Source organism: Tenrec ecaudatus, chromosome 14, assembly GCF_050624435.1.
Source record: "Tenrec ecaudatus isolate mTenEca1 chromosome 14, mTenEca1.hap1, whole genome shotgun sequence".
NCBI lineage: Eukaryota > Metazoa > Chordata > Mammalia > Afrosoricida > Tenrecidae > Tenrec > Tenrec ecaudatus.
In genome coordinates, this window is record NC_134543.1 from 44,994,390 (window position 1) to 45,011,343 (window position 16,954).

General features: G+C 41.5%; 1 pseudogene; it reads left to right on the forward strand.

The window, feature by feature from the left end:
- The first annotated feature begins 9,036 nt into the window (after nt 1-9,036).
- On the forward strand, nt 9,037-10,141 carry LOC142426565 (vesicle transport through interaction with t-SNAREs homolog 1B pseudogene; annotated as a pseudogene).
- The last annotated feature ends 6,813 nt before the right edge of the window (nt 10,142-16,954 follow it).

Sequence of the window (16,954 nt, forward strand, 5' to 3'; positions counted from 1 at the left end):
GCTCCACAAAAGGAGTGTTGGAAGTGATAGAGGAATAAAGCACGGTGGCAGGATACAAGATCAATAAACAAGTCTATAGGACTGTTGTATGCATCAGACAAGACCACAGAAGAGGAGATCAAAACGGTAGTTCCCTTCATAATAGCCAAGAACAAATGGAAATAACTAGGGATATACCTAACCCAAAACCCAAAAGATTTGCATGAGGAAAACTATTAAACACTATTACAGGAAATCAAGAGTGGCCTTCCCAAATGGAAGCATATCCCATGCTCCTGAATCGGAAGGCTTAATATGGTAAAGATGTCAGTTTTGCCCAAGGCTCTATGTAAGTTTAACACTATACCGATACAAATACCAACATCTTTCTTCAAATAACTGGAAAAACTGACTGCCAACTTCATATGGAGAGGGAAGAAACCCAGAATTAGCAGAGAACTCCTCAAAAAGGACGAAGTCTGAGAGCTTGCTTTACCTGACTTTAGCACCAATTATACAGAGTGGTCAAAACAGCACGGTACTCGTATAATGACAGCTATTCAGGCCAATGGAAAAGTACTGAAAACTCAGATATGTAATCATCAACATACAGACAACTGATCTTTGATAAGGGCCCCCAAAATTACAAATGAGAAGCAGATGCCCTCTTCAATAAGTGGTGCTGGAAAAAATGGATATCTACATGCAGAAAAATTAATCAAGACCCTTACTTCACTCAAGGTGAGTCACAGACCTTGAGAATGAACTCAAGGTGGATCACAGACCTCAAGGTAAAACCCTAACTATTAGGACCATTAATGAGGGTATTGGGGCAAATCCAAGAACTTTGGCGCAGGGAATACATAGGCTATTGGAAAGAGGGAAGGACACACAGAGGAAGCACAAATTGACAAATGTGATATACTGAAGATAAAACACCTGTGTACATTGAAAAAATTCACCAAGAGACGGAATTCACCACAGACTGGGAAAACATCTTTAGCAATGACACATCAGAGAAAGGTCTTATTTTCACTAAAATCTAAAATACTCTGCTAGCCTATAATAATAATAATAGCCCATCGAGGAGGTGGGCAAAAGACCTGAATATAAGTTTCACAGGGGCAGACATCCAAATGGCCAATAAACATATGTGAAAATGTTCCCGATCATTTGCGTAAGGAAAATTCAAATTAACACAACTATGAGATACCACCCAACACCCTCACAGATAGCCCAATTCAAGATCAGGAAGCAACAAGTGTTTGAAGGTGTTCAGTGAGATAGGAATGCTCATCCACTGCTTGTGGACCTGCAGGTATGTACAGCTGTTATGGAAATGGAGCTGCCACATGACCCAGCAATCTCCATACTGGGCATATATCCAGAAGAGGTAGGAAACAGACCACACAGCCAGACCCGGCACTCCAATGATTATGGCAGCCGCAGTTGACAATTGCAGGCTTATAAACAACCTACGTTTCCATCAATGGATGAATGGATTTAAAAACTCTGGTACATACATACAGTGGAGTACTATGCATCCCTTAAAAGCAGTGATGAGGTATTGCCTATGGTACAGCCCTTCCTGTGACATACGGGATTACTTGTAATTAGGGGGACTTGCATGCCCCTAAATATATCTATAGGCCTTGGTCAGAAAATAAAGAAGCTCTTTCTCCTCCTTTGTTCTCTGCGCAGACCTAGCTGCTGAGATCATGTTTGTCCAGGAGGTGCTGGTTTCTTCTCGTTACCTGCCTAAAGTACATGAGAAGAAACCCTGGTGTGCTCGCCTCTAAGGAGCATTCTGACGATACTTCCTCTAAGACAGATCACTCAAGTAGTCAATTTCAAAATATAAGGTACTTAAGTCATATTCCTTGCAGCATGTTTCACCGTAGCCACAAGTTGGAAACCACCCGTGTCCATCAGCAGATGTATGGAGCAATAAAAATTGCTATATCTAGATAATTTTAAAAAAGCAGTGATGAACGCATGAAGCATATCAAGTACAATGAGTCCACTGAGGTAAACTTAAAAAGGAAAATGGGTATAGGATAAAAGTTAATAAATGCATAAATTCCCAGGGTGAGGTCAGGCACTCTGGCAGGGGTCAAACCAACCCAGGGATATATATGACAGCCAACTAAAATGGAGGGGAAAAGACAAAGAGGACCTGGGTAGTGGGGGAATGGGGGCACCAGCCCATCCACAGGGAGGGTATTGTTTATGTCTCCATAGGAAAGGGAGAGAGGGACCAGACCTCAACCTGGTACACTAAGCCTTGGAAGCAACATACCAGCATGAAGCAGCAAACTAACATAAAAATCTGTGGACTGGCCCCAATCCCAGCTACATCAATCCCCTTCCCCAGAAGAATGCACTACAAAGGCCAGCACTGAAAACACAGCCCCAGGGAGAGTGGCCAGTCTGCCCAGACCACATGGGAGCAAACTAAGAGGGAGAAAGAGAGAGAACTATATCATGGCCCACCAAACCACGAGGATGACACTCCTGCTCAAAGCTGCCAAGGCACAGAAGACCCAAAACAATCATTGGGAGCCAGAGGGGAGACCCAAAGCTCATCTGTAGACAATTGGCCATCCCCTCACAGAAGGGTCACAAGGAAGGGATGCCAGGGTGCAGTATAGCACCAATGAAACAAACATTCCTCTAGTCCTTTAATGCTCCCCCCCCCACTATCATGACCCCAGTTCTAGCTTACATATATGGCTAGACCAGAGCCTTTACATTGGTACAGATAAGAGCTCTCAACACACAGAATCCAGGACAGATAAACCCTTCAAGAACAGTAATGGAAGTAGCAATACCACAAGGGTAGGTGGAAGGTGAGGGGAGAAAGGGGGAACCAAATGCAATGATCAATGTATTACCATGACCCCTCACCAGGGGGACGAACAACAGAAACGTGGGTAAAGGGAGACAGCGGATTGTGTAAGATATAAAAACAATAATAGTTTATAATTTATCAAGGGGTCATGAGGATGGAGGATGGAGGGAAAAAAGTTTATACCAAGGCTCAAGTAGAGAGAAAATGCTTTGAAAATGATTATGGCAACATCTGTACAAATGTACTTGATACAATCGATGTATGGGTTGTTATAAGAGCTGTCAGAGCCCCCAATAAAACAATTTATTTAAAAAAAAAAAAGCAGAAGAAGAACAAGAACAACCAAGGTGCTGTGTGATGCGGGGACACCATTGGGGCATAGCAGGCAGAGGCAAAGGAATAAATGCACATACAACCCATGGACATTTATCTACTAGAACCGGGTGATGAGTGACAAAGTGACTGAAGAGGCAATGAGCTTTAATACCATTCTGTTCATGTACACTTAAATGTATATGCATTGAAGATAGTAGTACTCATTTTTTTCAAGAAAACATAAACCAAAATGGAGCACATTAAACATAGGTAGCATAATAGTTGATTGAGGTGGGGTGAGGTATTAGGGTAAAATTGTAATAAATGAAAGGGCTCTTCCCAGTAATGAAAATACATCATGAACTTAGAATTATGATTAATTGAATACACTGCTCCTGAGGTTAATAAAAGACAATTTCAGAATGCTACAAAATACCAAAACTGTCATGTGGCCTGGTAGAGACTAAGCCCAACAGTTCAGAAAAGGGAGAGATCTGTGGTTGGGAGAAGAGCATGGATGTTTTTCATGGAGAAGGTGTGGCCATCTCAGCCTTGAAATAAAGGTGGAATCTAGACAGAAGAGAGGCTCCAGGAAGTTGGGGTCCAGCTTCTTTGTTTTGTTCATCACTGAGTCCCCAGAGCCACGCATTGAGAGTATGTGAGGCAGACACTCCTTGTCTCCAGAATGTCATGACTGAAGATGGGTGGGATAGGAAGGAGAGAACGTAGTAATGACATCAGCTTGCACAATTAACTCTAGCCAGCGAAAGGTAGAAGAGCACTTAATGTAAAGGAATCTTTACAATTCATCTGGATTAAAAAAAAAGTTATGGCATATAAGTAATTGCACCTGCTCATCTGTATACACTCTCTCTTCCTTAGGCTCTTTTTTATCCACAGCCTAACTAAGATCGAACAGCTTTGTATCAAAGCTCATGTTTCTCAGAGACAGTCAAGAGACAGAAAACCAAGTGTACACACACTGACCTCTTTACAAAGTGGTTTTATTCTGCATAGTCTTCCTCTTGTCTAATCATTATCTTGAGTGACTCTTTGAAATAGGAAGGAAGCAGTGTGCTCAGTCTCCAAGTGCTGAAATGAAGGCTCAGTTGGGGTTGAGCAATGACAGGTGGTGAGTCGGTGGAAGAGTTTGCAGTGGAAGAAGCTAGGCTTTCTGGATGGTGTGCTCAATTAGTAGTGGCTTCAGTAAGGCAAATGAGACCTTAGTCACGGTTATTCAGGGACAGATTTAATAAACATCTGGTTTTTTTTTTAAGACACAGGTTTATTGGCACTTCTTCCACATATACAATTCAGTAGTTCAGCCATATCAAGAAGAGTTGTACAGTCATTACCACAATCAATCTTAGAACATTATTTTTAGCTCCTCGTTGAGGTATTACTGATGTATAACGTGTTATATGTATTTGAAGCATAACACTGTAAGTTTTGACATATGGACACACTTGGGACACCGGTACCTCAATCAAGACAGTTAACCTATTCATCACCTCAAAATGTTCCTTTGTGCCCCTCTGTAATACTTCCTCTTGCCCACCATACCCCAGGCAACAAAACATGGACTTTGTCATTATAGATCTGTTTAAATATAGATTTGCTGTCGAGTTCTATAAAATTGTCTTATATATTACTGGTGGAAATGGTACAATAGTTTGGAATAACTTGGCAAACTCTGAAAAAGTTAACTATATAACATGTGATTGAGCCATCCAGTGGTAGGTATTTGCCCAATTGCAGTGAAAACATATATTCATACAAAAATTAGTACATGAATCTTCATAAGAGATTTATTTGTAATAGCCTCAACTTGGAAACAGCCCAAATGGAAGAGATTAATGGAATAAGGAAATTGTAGTATATTCCATACGATGTTTGTTAGCCTGGGTAGACCAAAGAAACAAAATTCATAGACAATCATGTGTATAAGAAGGAGGTTTATGCATGGTATTGGTATAATGACAGATACTCAGACCAATGCAAAAGAAATGAAAACCCAGAAATAAGATAATCAGCATACAGACAACTGATCTTTGATAAGTGCCCAAAACATATCCAATGGGAAGCAGATGCCCTCTTTAACAAGTGGTGCTGGAAAGAAAATGGAGCAGAAAAATGGAGCAAGATGCTTATCTCACTCCATGCACAAGAATAAACTCAAGGTGGATCATAGACCTTGAAGTTAAACCCCAAACTATGAGGGTCATCAATGAGGAAATTGGGACCAACTTGAGAACTTTGGCGCAGGGAATACATAGACTATCAGAAATAGGGAAGGACACAAACACAGAGGAGGCACAAATTGACGAATGGGATATAGTGAAGATAAAACACCTGTGCACATCGAAAGAATTCACCAAGAGAGTAATAAGAGAGCGCCTAGTCTGGGAAAACATCTTTAGCAATGACACATCAGACAAAGGCCTTATTACTAAAATCTACAATACTCTGCTAGCTCCCAAAAAGAAAAAAAACTAATTGCCCATTGAGGAGGTGGGCAAAGGACCTGAACAGAAGTTTCACAGGGGCAGAAATCCGAATGGCCAACAAACATGAGAAAATGTCCCCAATTTTAGCCATAAGAGATATACACATTAAAACAACAATGAGGTACCACCTAACACCCTCAAAGGTCGCCCAATTCAAAAAATCAGAAAGCAACAAGTGTTGGAGGGGCTGTGGTAAGACAGGAACTCTTATCCACTGCTGGTGGACCTGTAAATATGTACAGCTACTATGGAAATCGATCTGGCGATGTCTAAAACAGATGGAAATTGAGTTACCATACAATCCGGCAATCCCCCTACTGGGCGTATACCCGGAAGAGGCAATAAACAAACCAAGGCCAGACATTTGAGTGTTCATTGCGACACAGTTCACAATTGCAAGGAGTTGGAAACAACCCAAATTTCCATCAACTGACGAGTGGATTAAAAAGATGTGGTACATACATACAATGGAATACTACACATTGCTAAAAAGCAGTGATGAATGTATGAAGCACATCGCTGCATGGGAAGAATTGGATGAAATCATGCTAAGTGAAGTGAGCCCAGCTCAAAAGGACAAGTACAACACGAGTCTGCTGAGATAAGCTTTGAAAAAAAAATGCAAAAGGGGCATAGGGAAAAAGCTACTGTATACAAATATTCCTAGGGTGAGGACCAGGTAGTATGGCAGGGACCAGACCAAATCCAGGGATACATATGGTAGCCAACTAAAAAGGTGAGGAAAGGGAAAAAAAATTTTTTTAAGGGGTAGTGGGGGCACAAGGCACTAACCCACCCAAGGGGAGGGTATTGTTTGTGTCTCCACAGGGAAAGAGGGACCAGACTTCAACCCAGTGCTCCAAGATGTGAATGCAACACACAGGCATGGAGTAGGGAACCAGTGGAGAGGTCTGAGGGGCCGGCCCCAATCCCAACTACTATGTGGACACCTGCCCCTCCCCCCAGAAGAATTCATTTCAAAAGGTGGCATTGACTCTGCAGCTCCAGGAGAGGGACATATCTGATCGGAGCACACGGGAGCAGATGAAGGGGGAGGAGAAGAGAGTGGAGCACATCTTGGCCCACCAGGTCTTGAGGACGTTGTTCCGGATTAGAGCAGCCAGTCCACAGAGAGGACCACATGACCGGCCTAACTATGAGACACGACGTCCCTCACTGACCCATAGCCCTATAGGGGACAACACCAGAGACACAGTGTGGGAACTGCGCCCAATCTGATCCCGTTACACGGAGGCTAAATACTAAGGGGGCGCAACAGAACAGCAAGGGAATGGAGCAGCGAGGTCCCCAGGGAATGCCGAAGGTGGACTTTGGGGCCAGGGCTTGATGTCCCAACAGACTGGACTGGAAAACACTCCTAAAGGTCAACAAACAGTCCTTGAACTAACTACAAGCTTTTCTTTCTTGTGTTGTGTTGGGTTTTTTTTGTCATTGCTTTGTTGTATATTGTTGCTTGATTTTGCTCTGTCTTGTTGTGCATGTTATCTCCACAGGTCTGTCTAAATAAGATAGGCTGGATGAACAATCTGGAGGAGAAAACAATGGGGCAGACAGTTCCAGGGGTACATGGGAGAAGGGGAGGTTGGGGGAAAGGTAGTGGTGTTAATAAACCCAGGGACAAGGGCAAAACAGGTGAAGAGGGTGTAGAAGGCCTGGTAGGGCGTGATCAAGGCTAATGTAACCAAGAGGAATTACTGAAACCCAAATGAAGACTGAGCATGATAGTGGGACAAGAGGAAAGTCAAAGGAAATAGAAAGAACTAGGAGGCAAAGGGCATTTATAGAGGTCTAAATAAAGGCATGTACTTATGTAAATATATTTATATATGAGGATGAGGAAATAGATCTATGTGCATATATTTATAGGTTCAGTATTAAGGTAGCAGATGGACATTGGGCCTCCACTCAAGTACATCCCTCAATGCAAGAATACTTTGTTCTATTAAATTGGCATTCTGTGATATTCACCTTCCCGACATGATTGCTGAAGACAAATGGCTGAGTAAGCAAATCTGGTGAAGAAAGCTAATGGTGCCCGGCTATCAAAAGATATAGAGTCTGGGGTCTTAAAGGCTTGAAGGTAAACAAGTGGCAATCTAGCTCAGAAGCAACAAAGTTCACGTGGAAGAAGCACACCAGCCTGTGCGATCACGAGGTGTCAAAGGGATCAGGTATCGGGCATCATCAGAACAAAAAAATCTTATCATTGTTAATGAGTGGAGGAGTGTGAAGTGGAGACCCAAAGTCCATTTGTAGGCCACTGGACATCCCCTTACAGAAGGATCTTGGGGAGGAGACAAGTCATTGAGGGTGAGATGTAGCAATGGTGAAATATACAATTTTCCTCTAGTTCCTAAATGCTTCCTTGCCCCCCCCCCCCTTCCACTATTATGATGCCAATTCTACCTTGCAAGTCTGGCTAGACCAGAGGATGTATACTGGTACAGATAGGAACTGGAAACACAGGGAACCCAGGGGAGACAATCCCTTCAGGATTAGTGGTGTGAGTGGCTATACTGGGAGGGTGGAGGGAGGGTAGGTTGGAAAGGGGGAACCGATTACAAGGATCTACATATAACCTCCTCCCTGGGGGATGGACAACAGAAATGTGGGTGAAGGGAGACGTCGGACAGCGCAAGACATGACAAAATAATTTATAAGTTATCAAGGGTTCATGATGGAGTGGAGAGAAGGGAGGGAGGGGAAAAATTAGGAGCTGATGCCAAGGGCTTAGGTGGAGAGCAAATGTTTTGAGAATGATGAGGGCAATGAATGTACAAATGTGCTTTACACAATTGATGTATGTATGGATTGTGATGAGTTGTATGATCCCCTAATAAAATGATTAAAAATAAAAGAAGGAGGTTTATATACAAGAACAATTGAATATTGAGAAAACATCCCAGCCCAGTCCAGATCAAGTCCATAAGTCTGGTATTAGCCCATATTTCTGATATTAATCTATAAATTCCTCTCACAAAACACATGAAATGATGCAAATACAGGACGTTCACAGGCCAGTGGGTGGAAAATCTTATGGATCCAGTGGCGGTGTAAGCATCTCAGCTCAGGCAGGGGTCTCCATATGGTTTCTCCAGCTCCTAGGCTCTGGCTGCCATCAGCCTGTCTCCATGTGGCATGTTAATCATAATGTCTAGCAGAGACTGCGCATGTGTTTCATCTCCAGTGGACTACTTATCTCCTTTGCACCTCCAAATAAGGTCATCCATCTGCAACCTGATGGATACGTACACTCTACCCCTTCACTTGTAAATCTCAAATTACACAACAGATTATTTAACTACCACACAATGGAATACCATCATTTAAAAAAGGGAATCAAATGTTGATCTGTATAACAACATGGCTGAGTATCAAATAAGCCAACTCATCTGGGTCTGGATGTTTCCTTTTGGGGAGCTTTTAAATTAGTAATTCAGCATCTTTTGTAGAAATATTCAGATTGCATTTTTCACCTGGGCTGTTTTAGTGGCTCGTGGAAGTGGCCACTAAAAGGAAGTGGCCTATTTATCCCAAGTTGTCAGATATATGAGTGTAACATTGTTCATAGTAGTCATCTTTACCTTTTAAATGGCCGTACTGATCTGTACTGATCATCTCTGACTCCTGAGTCTCGGGCTCCTGAATTGGTTGGTGTTTATACCATCTCCGTGTTTGTCAGTCTCCTAGAAGTTGTACAACTTTTGAGGAGAAAATCTCAGCATTACAAAACATAAATTTCTCTAACATTTTCCTATTTTCTATTTGATTGATTTCTGCTTGTATCTTTATCATTCCATTTTTTGCTGGCTTGTGGTTTATTTTACTCTCTTTTTCTCATTTAAGGTAGAAATCTAGGTTACTGAGATATGCCCTTATTTCTCATGTACGTGTTTAGTGTGTGCATCTCTTTCTTGTAATTGTTTCAGTTTAATCCTACACAGTTGATTAGAGATTTTAATGAAAAACAACAAGAAGCAAGTGAAATGCTGGCAGAGATGAAGGAGGAGCTAAGTTATGCCTCTCTGTCTTTTCGTAATCCCCTGATTTCCAAACTGTGAACCTCCAGGAAGGAGCTTGGCTAACTACATAGGGAGGTGAGAAGCATTGTGGAAAGCCAGAGACATGAAACACAGCACATACACCATCAAGAGGGAGCACGTGACTAAGGACTGTTTCTGCAAGAGAGTGACAGCCTGAACCCAGAGGATTGAGCATTCTCATCGGATTGCCACAGAGACTGACCAGATGGGCTCAGCAACCAGGGAGCAGCTCGGGGGTGCAATGAGACCACTAGGAATGCACCAAGAGTAGACGTAAACACACTGAAAATGTGAGCAAAAGTTGAAAGATTCTCTGACCAATAACCAAAAAGTTGTGACCAATAAGCTGCTACTTTCCATTCTCATATTACTGGAGCCTGCAATATTGAGGCCCAATTCATTACAAATTCTTTCAAAATTATTAAACATTTTACAAAGTCAGAGTTGTGGACCAGACCATTGACTCTGAGACAGAGCAGTCGGGACTTGGAATAAATGAGTTGCTGCTGCAAGGATGTGGTAGTAGGATGGAAAGATGGAAAAACACCTAATCACGGTGAAAGATGGAACAAGACCAGAGGTACACTAAGGTAATAAATGCCGCTTATGACTTCTTAAAATTCTTAAGTACTATAGGTTATAAATTATATATTTTAATACACTCAATGGTTGCCAGGTACTACTGAGCCAATTGTGACTCACAGCTACTTTAGGTACAACAGAACGTCACATTGCTCAATCCTGTGCCATCCTATAAGTGGTCTTATATTTGAGGCCATCCCTGCAGCCACTGTGCTAATTAATCTTTGTCAAAGGTCTTCCTCTTTTTCACTACCCCTCTACTTGACCGAGCATAATGCCCTTCTGCAGGGACTGGCCTCTCCTGACATCATGGCCAAAGTACATGAGATGAAGTCTCACCATCCTGGCCTCTCAGAAGCATTCTGGCTGTACTTCTTACAACATAGATTTACTTATTCTCAGATGGATTATGGGATCCCACTTAATTCTAGCCCCAGTTTAAGAACAGTTAGTTCTTATACCATGGCTCTGCTTGATACTCTCTGTCATGAAAAGATCACTGACGATAAAGGTGCTACAGCAAAGTGTGGTGGAAAAGCAGATGGTGCCCAGCTATCAGTTGGAAGTGTCTGGGGTCTTAGAGTCTTGTATTCAAATACGCAATCATCTAAGTGAGGTGTCAACTAAGTCTACATCGAAGAAGCACACCAGCCTGTGTGACCCAAAGATGACAATAACAAAATCCAATTATGAAGGGAAATATATCAGAGCTTAAATTGTGAACACCCACTTTATAGAAGATTATGGAGTACAATCATCTTCAATGTGTTTGGTTGGATTGGGCCTCCGGCAGATCCACTCTGACCACAGGTGAGAGACTTGAGCAGCTTTATCATCAGACAGAGATGACTGAAAACTTGATTCTGGTGGCTGAAACTATGGTATAATATGATACCTGGTCAGCTGACTTCCCTTTTGACCCAACCTGAATTTTCCCTAGGTTTAAATATTTCTCACTTGTTCCACGACAGAAATTGCCTCTCTGACTTTTAAAAGTATTGCTGATGGTCTTTTGTTTCTTACTCTTTATTTTTATCTTTATATTATTTTCATTTTGTTTTTTATTGTTTCTGTTAGGCTTCCCAGTTTATGAAGCACAGGAGCAGAAGCATAGAGACAATAGCCGATGCAATGGTTTAACAGGGACTGGAGTGGGGGTGGCTGTGGAGGGTGAGGGGAACCGGGGAGCAAATCATGAATGTGTGAGGGGGAGGAGGTGCTACGACTGATTGTGGTGATGTATATACAATATTTTTTGTATATACAACTCTTTTTAAAGTGACTTAACTATGGAGGTATATGATACGTGAATTTTAAATCACTAAGACTATTTTGAAAAAGATTCACTTGTTCTTTCGGCTTTCAGCATTCCTAGCAACATTCCTGGGCATCTACTCCTTTGTCCCCTATTCAGTGTTCAACGCCACACGCCCAGGCTGCAAGTGGAAAGACCACGGCTGGGGTCAGGCACACTTTAGTCCTCAAAGTAACCTCTTTGTTTTCAACACTTTTACAAGTTCTTGTGCAACAGATTGACCCAATGCAATGCGTCATTTGATCTCCTGAGGAATGCTTCTAGGAGCATGGATTATGGCTCCAAGCAAGATAAAATCCTTGAGAACTCTTCATTTTTTCTCTATCATGTTACCTATTGGTCTACTTGTAAGTATTTTGGTTTTCTTTTTTTTAAGCATTTTATTAGGGACTCATACAACTCTTATCACAATCCATACATATACATACATCAATTGTATAAAGCACATCCGTACATTCCCTGCCCCAATCATTCTCAAGGCATTTGCTCTCCACTTAAGCCCCTTGCATCAGGTCCTCTTTTTTTCCCCCTCCCTCCCCGCTCCCTCATGTGCCCTTTGTAATTTATACATCGTTATTTTGTCATATCTTGCCCTATCCAGAGTCTACCCCCCCCCTTCTCTGCTGTCCCTCTCCCAGGGAGGAGGTCACATGTGGATCCTTGTAATCAGTTCCCCCTTTCCAACCCACTCACCCTCCACTCTCCCAGCATCGCCCCTCACACCCTTGGTCCTGAAGGTATCATCCACCCTGCATTTCCTGTGCCTCCAGCTCCCATATGCACCAGTGTACAACCTCTGCCCTATCCAGCCCTGCAAGGTAGAATTCGGATCATGGTAGTTGTGGGGAGGAAGCATCCAGGATCTGGGGGAAAGCTGTGTTCTTCATCGGTACTACCTCGCACCCTAATTAACCCATCTCCTCTCCTAAACCCCTCTATGAGGGGATCTCCATTGGCCGACACTTGGGCCTTGGGTCTCCACTCTGCACTTCCTCCTTCATTCAATATGGTGTGTGTATATATATATATTCTTTTTTTTTTTGCATGATGCCTTATTCCTGGTCCCTTTGGCACCTGGTTTTCTTTAGAGTTGTCATCTATACTCTAGGTTGCAGATCTTCATCAGCAAGTCCTCCTTGAAGTACAATTATGTCATCTGTATACAACAGGTTTTTAATAAGACTTCTTCCAATTCTTCTTCAGAGAATCCAGTATCTCTGATTATTTGCTCAGCATTCACATTGAACAAGTATAGTGAGAGGACAGAGCTTTGATGCACGTTTCCTGATTTTAAACCATGCGCTATGCCCTCGTTCTGTTAGCCCAACTGCTTCTTGATCCATGTACAGGTTCTGCATGAACACAATGTAGTGTTTTGGGATTCCCTTTCTTCTCAAGGCTACCTTTGGTTTGTTATGAATCATACAGTCAAATGCCTTAGCATAGTCAATAAAACACAAGTGTACATCTTTCTGGTTCCCTAATTTCAACTAAAATCCATCTGACATCAGCAATGATATCCTTTGTTCTATGTCCTCTTCTAAATCCGGCCTGAATTTTTGGCTGTCAATGTACTGTTGCAATCATTGTTAGATAATCTTCGGCAAAATTTTACTTACATATGATAGTAAATTCTTTTAGTTTTCCTTCTCTTGAGAATGTCTTTATTTTCACTTCATTTCTGATACATATTTTCCTTAGCGACCTTGCAGCTGATATTTCTTCTCTTTTAATGCTTGAAAAGCATGGTGCCAAGTGGTTTGGGTTTCCAGTTTCGGATGGTAAATCTCATTTGACTTGGTGTTCTCCAGGAGTAAAGCAGAAAATGGATCGTTTCTTTTTTGGGGCAGCTGATATCAAGATCTTTTTCATTGTGTTTAGTTTCAAAAGTTTAACTGTGGTATGTCTCGGCATACTTTTCTTTAGGTTGATCTTGTTTGGGATTCACTTAGCTTCTTAGGTCTGTTTTGTCTTTCACCAAATCTTAAGTAGTTCTTAATCATTATATCCTTCAATTATGCTTTAGGTTCTATTTTCTTTGGGGGCTTCAGTAATATATATTTAATTTGTTTTACAAAACAACTTTATCGCCTTCAAAGTATTCTCCATTACACTTAATACATTTGTCAAATCTGCGATTCCATTGTTAAAAACAAGTTTCAAACTCATCTGTTTGGATGGCTAACAGCATCTTCCTCGTTTTTTCCCACCTCTCCTACATCGTCAGATGGCTGTCCTTTCATGTTCCTCTTCATTTGCAGAAACAAAAAGTTTCCTCACGGAGCAAGGTCAGGTGAGTCACGTGTATGGGGGAAGAGAGGCATGCTGTTTTTTGCCCAAAACTGGTGCACTGAGATGGATGACTGTGAGCAGGTGCATTGTTGTGGTGTCAAAACAAGTCCACCGTATGCCACAAATTGGGCCTTTTTTGTCTTATGCTGTTATGCAATCTTTTCAGGACCTCTAAATAGAAAGCTTGATTTACAGTCTGACCTGGTGGAATGAACTCCAAATGCACAATCCCTCTCACACCAATAAAACAAATGAGCATTGTCTTGATCTTTGATTTCACTTGAGCTTTTTTGGGGTGAGGCGAAGATGGTGTTTTCCACTGGCTTGATTAGTGTTTGGTTTCAGGGTCCTAAGAATAGCAATGACCTTGGGGAAAATAGTGCGGTTGCTTTGGAGCTGTTCTTTCAAAGCATGGCATGTTCCCATTCAATGCTCTTTTTGCTGATCAGACAGAACTCAAGGCACAAATTTTGCAGTTTTTCTCATCTCAAATCTTCCATTAACATTCGCTAAACTGTGCTCCAAGATCGTCCAGATAACGTCCCCATCTCTTCATTGAACTGTTGTCAGACTTTGAGCACAATTGCCTGGATTTTGTCAACATTTTTGTCAATTTGGGAAGTTGACAGATGTACAGATGAGGTTTTTCATCAGTCAACATCTCATGTTTTTGAAAAGAGAAAACCAATTGTACACGAGGGTTTTTCCATAGTGCTGTCCTTGTAAACTGTGTTCAATATCCAACAATTCCTGCAGCATTTTTCTGGAATAGGAAACAAGATTTCCCAGCCACACGCTGTTCTTGTAAACTGGACATCACAAAAAAATGGTTTGAGATAAGTGATTTTAGGAAAAAAATTCACTGTGACCAGAGAGAACCTTCCCAGGTGATGCCACTGGGTTTACTAACTCAGAGAAAGTTGTCGGATGCTTGCCTAGTGGGAAAAATGCATACTATAAAAACTCCACCCACAGATTTTTTTTCTCTCCATATTGTCCACATTGGACACATTCTATTACTCTACCTTTAAACTCACGGATCCTATTCGCTGTCATCTCTCTTATTGAACTTACTTAGTGGGTTTTAAAATATATTTTATAGCATTTTTCAGCTCCTTAATTTTTTTCAATTACTTTGGTTTAATTTCCAAGGTGTTTCTAGGTTTTCATTTATTTCAAGATAAATTTTAGTTAATTCTTGAAGCACGTTTATATCAGCTGTCTTAAAACTCCTGGTCAGGTAATTGTAACATTGAATTTATCTTGTGTTGCACATCAGTTAGTTAATTCTTTCCTCATTCATGTTCTTGGTTTTTGGTATGACGAGTGATTTTCAACTGTATTCTGGACATTTTCTCTACTTTATTGTTAGCTTATGAGATGCATTGCCTCAGTTCTTGTTTCTCAGTGTGGAAAAAATTCACACAGTTGTAGCACAAAGTAAGTGAAAGTAAGCTTTTCTGAGTGAAAGTGAAGTTTTTTTATTGTATGTTCTCACAGACAAGAAGGGACCATCTCCAGAGAGAGGTGAAAAAAATCTGCATGGTCCCGCTTTTTTATCTTATATTATTTGTGTTAGTCTGGGTAAACTAGAAAAACAAATCCAGAGACATTTATATGTATATAGGAAAGAGCTTTATATAAAGAGTAATTGTACATTAAAAAAGCATTCTAGCCCAGTCCAGATCAAGTCTATAAGTCCAATATGAGCCCATATGTCCAGTACCAGTCTGTAAATTTCTCTTCAGATTCACGTAACACATGCAATGATGCTGAGTGCAGGAAGATCACAGGCCAGTAGGTAGAAAGTCTTGTAGATCCAGTGGTTGTAGAAGCATCTTAAGTGCTGTCAGGGGTCTCTACATGGCTCCTCCAGCTTCAGGGCCCTGGCTGCTATCAGTGTGTCTCCATGTGGCTTGTCAACAGGAATGTCTCACAGGGAGTCAGAAAGTGGTTCCTGCCTCTAGCAAGCTATTTATCTCCTTAGCGTGTCCAAATGAGGTCATCAAGCTGTGACCTGATTGACAGGCTAAACTCCACCCCTTCACTTTTTTTCCCCACTTCACTCCTAAACAGTCTCAAATTGACAACAGATTATGTAACTACCACACCATTCTTTCCAGACTAGTCTCCTTCCACATCCACTTGGCGGGCACGGTTGTGTTCTTGGCTTCTCAGTGGGTGTGCTTGAATGTGAATGTGATATAATTCATTCCTACTGCACGTTTAAGCTTTGAGTATGAGTACTTGCATACATGTTCACGCTTTTGAGTGGTTGTACAGAAGCATGCATATGACCTTACTGGTTTCTACATGCATGTTCTTCCCATAGCCCATGACTGATCTCTTAGAAAATTCCCTTTTCCTTATGGGCTTGGCTTGCTATTCCTTTTGATTGGTGGGTTTGGGGGTGGGGGAAAATCCTTTTTCACTAAGCTTCCTGCCTATCAATATTAGCAGACTGGTGGTACAAATAGGTAAGCATTTGATTTGGCTGCAATGGAGCCAGCGTGGTGCTATCAAGTAAGCATTAGACTGCTAACAAGATTGTTGGTATAAACCCACTGGCTGCTCCATGGGAGAAAGAAGGGACTGGGTGCTCTTGTAAAGATTTATGAAGCTTTGGAAGTCCTATATTGGGTCACTATGAGTTGTACTAATTAAACGGTAGGTTGTCTTTTGGTTTTTGTAATGGCTCTGTGGGAAAAAACTGTCTCATTATGTTCTTTCATGTTTCCATAGTGATAGTCAAGGAAACTCCATGGACAGTTGTATTCAGTCCTATAAGATTGCTATGAATTGCAATCAGCTTGATGACAACTTTTTTTTTTTTTAAACCTAAGGAGCTACTGTGGTCATTAAAAAGGCAGGTAAGAAAAAGAGATCTAAGTGGATGTTGGAAGGGAACATGCAACTTGCTCTTAATCATAGACTAGTATGATAGGTTTATTGTGACAACGTGGTCAATAAGAACATGTGGTATTATCAGGTCACAGTTTGATTAGAGGGCAGAGATAAATGGCTCTGCAAGGCTTGCCCCCTTCTTCCA